Genomic DNA, 3,915 nt, shown 5'->3' on the forward strand with positions numbered 1-3,915 from the left:
ATTCTTAGCATGATTAAAAATTTAATTTCAACAATTGGTATCACAGCCTAATGATAATATCATAATCCATCATTACAATTTTTTCTCTAATTGAATAATTCTAAAGTTTCCGTCCGCTGCTTGTCAATTTCAGTGTCTAGGATTGTTGAGTTTTCAAACTTTTGAAAAAAATAAATAAATAAATAAACAAAAAAATGGAGAATTGCATCAATGTGTTCACGTGTTCTGTGCGTATGTGTACATTCATTATATATATAAAGATATGATAAGCAATTCAAAACCCAATTAAATGACACCCGTTTCCTTCTCCTATTTGTTTTATTTGATTTTTATATGGAAGGAAAGTTTGACAGCGACATTGATCAGTTGTTGTTTGTTTATTTATTTATTTGCTATCAATAATCTGGTGAGTGTGTAGTTCATTTTAACATTAAATAGTAGATTTTTTGTTAGTTTCGAGTTTTTTGATGTGATTAGTTCAACTAGATTTTCGCTACCCATCAGATTTAATTTGCCTACTAGAAGTTTTTGCCTTTGAATAACCTAGAAAATCAAATAAATATATATACTGGGTATTCTGTAAAATGGGCCAAAGGTGGAGACGGGAGCCTTTGTTGTAATTTGAGTAGTTACAGGCCCCTTGCTTGCAATATGTTTTGGGGTTAAGTTGTAATTTTCAAAAAGGGTATTAAATTTGAACTTTTTAAAAGCCTTGACCCTAAAATTTCAATTTTGACCCAATTAAAATTTTATTTTTGACCTGTTTAAAATTATATCAAATATAATTAATAAATAATTGGTTGACGACTTTTATATTTTTCGTTAAAATGTTTATGTATAATTTTTTTTTTCTCTTCAATCAGTATACAGTAGTTGCATAATTTATTGTTACTGAAGGTATATATTTCAAAAAATTCCATGAATAAGTCTATCCAAGTAGCAAGGATATCGAACTCGCCATTTTCATCTTGATCTTTGTTTTTGTTCACTTTCTGCTATCCATTTGCCTAATTTCAACTCGATTTTGGTTATTTCCTTTTTCTGTAGCTCTGAAGTCCCTAATGTGTAAAAAAAAAAAAAAAAAAGATTTCATGTTTCTGTGCACACACGTGTATGTAAATATATACGTATATATATATAGGTATATATTTTCTTGATATTACCCCTTTGATTTCATATTTCTATACACGTCCATATAGATATATGTTGGTATGTATATGTTTTATTCATCTTATTCATTTAGTTTCATGTCTCTGTGTGTACATATATTCTTGATGTTATCCCTTCATGTTAATAAAATATGATAATAATTTAACTGAAAGTAAATTATCAGAATCTTTGCGCAAATAAGTAATTCAATCCAACTGACTTGTTGCAGTAATAAACATGTTCGCTGTTATTCATGTAATTGGAAGCTATCAGTTGATTTCCCCTTTTTCCTCTGAAATTTCTTGTTCTAGTTTATTTGCCAACTTATATTTTTGTGTATTTATTCATTTTTAGTGTTTCGAAAACTCAAGTATGCCTTGACATGATAGAAACTTGGGACATCGAGCAAGGCTAGAAGAAGGCGCTTGAGCGCCAATGATTGAAGCGTACTGCTTTTGGAGAGCGAGCGCACTTAATTTTTGACCCTACAACAGAAAATATCTGACTCCGTCCCCACGAGAACGAATTCTTCCCGGTAAAGATGAAAAAAAAATTTTGAAGTCTATACAGACACTAACTATGCAAGATCAATGTTAGATGCCTTAAAGGAAGCTCGAGAACAAATTCATCCAAGGAAAGGACTAAGAAAATTTGAAATCCGTACAGATGCTGACTATGCTAGATATGAACATCAGGTAAGTGTACGTTTCTTGGTGGAAATTTGGTGACAACAAAAAGCAATCTAATAATAGATCAAGTGCGAAAGCAAAATGTAGAGCTATGACACATGAAATTTGAGAGTTATTTGTAGCTTAAAATAATTCTAAAAGATCTAAGAAAATGGGAAGACCAATGAGATTGTATTGTGACAACAAATCTATGATTAATGTTGCTCATAATTCGGTAAAACAAGACTGAACTAAGTATGTAGAAGTTGGTTAATATTTCCTAAAGGATAAACTGGAAAGTGATTTGATTTGCACGTGTTGGAATTTTGCTGGAAATTTTGTATTATTGGTGAATGGAAAATTAAGTCAAATTTAAATCACTTAAATACGTGAATTATGGGAAAAGTGCGTAGAATATTATGGAATATTCTAGAAATTATTTAGCTGAAAATGTGTCTTTCTATATGAAAGATTATGACTTTTGACATTATCATTTTCCAAGAGACGTGTCTATTTTCATAGGTTGTGTCTTTTGAGACAAATATTTTCAACATTCATATATTGACCCCATATGTTTAGATTTAATTATTCAGGAATTTCAATTCATTCCATAATTCCATATTATTCATTTCATGCCATGTTATTTAAAATATTTTGTAGAAATGATTATATTTTACATCAAAATCATGTTTATGGTAAAGAGGGAATTTCGCTCGAATTGGCTGGTCGAAGTTATTTGGAGTGCTACTATGGTTTGACGTAGTCGTTGTATCTTGGAAGATGATTGCTGGAAAATTGTTAGCACCGATGCGGGGTAAATTCATCTTAAGGAGTTGAAATTATACTAACTTTGATTAATGTTAATAGCCTCATTTAATTCTTTGGGATTAAGTGAGATGACTTTTATGTCAGTTATATTTGCATAAAGGATGACAAATTGTGATTTGCTCGAGGGGAAATTGTTACGAAAATATTAAGATATGAAAATACTTTGTAGAGCACAAACTGTGCCTAAAGTTGGCAATGATGCTGAACTTTCTTTAAGTCTGGAAAAGTTTTAATGTGATGATTTAGTTAAACTTCTGACTTCAATAAAATTAAATGGAATGATTCGTGCAAAATTATATTTGCATAAGAATATGAAAAAATGTAATTTGTCCTAATTTGATTACTTGGAATTGGTGGAAAATTGTGCAGAATATTGTGAAATGTTCTACAATCAATTTAGATGAAAAGGCACGTCCTTTCATATGAAAAATCATGACTTTTAGGTGTGTCTCTTCATAGAGATTAATTTTAAGAGGTGTGTCCTTTTATAGGATTGTGTCTTTTGAGAACACAATTTTTCAATCGATGGTTGAAATGAAACTATCATGTGAAATGTCACAAATGTGATAAGTTGCATATGTTTGAAGAAGTTGCAATGCTTAGCCCTCTGTATTGTTGAATTTGACTTCAATCATGAAACCAATTAAGTTGGTATATATTTTGAAAGCATTGTTGGTCCATGTGATGGCCTTGATTTAATTTGGATGATCAAAATAATTGGATTGAAGTACGTTATATGAAACTTTAATTGAAATAAATTATGAGTTGACGACCACTATTTTGAAAGTACATAGACTTTCACAAAGCACTCGATACGGATATTATTAATTGAATTATGAAAGAGATGATGAACTCTTAAGTTCAAGTATAACCCAAGAATGTGGGGGTTAAAATTAATGCTTGTGAACTTGAAATGGAAAGTTCGAAACTTGTGGATGCAACATTACTAGATTGCATATGTATTCCTAATTGAGGAATTGTGAGGGTAACTCAGTTTAACAATTATGTTTGCTTCTATCTTATAATCACAGAACAATATTTATTGAAGGTGGAAAGATAAAAAATCCTTATACTAATTATAAGGATTATATACACTAAATCTATAGTAGATGAAATGGGTTGTAAAGCCAGTTATGGCGTTTGTTTAAAAATGCAAGAACAATTAGAATATATGAAAAATATTCATAAAGTTCAAATGCATGGTAATGTTTCAATGATAATATTGAGTACCCATGATTCTGAAATTCACTAATAAAAGTGATTGACTAGT

This window comes from Olea europaea, chromosome 22 (genome assembly GCF_002742605.1).
Source record: "Olea europaea var. sylvestris chromosome 22, O_europaea_v1, whole genome shotgun sequence".
Taxonomy (NCBI): Eukaryota; Viridiplantae; Streptophyta; class Magnoliopsida; order Lamiales; family Oleaceae; genus Olea; species Olea europaea.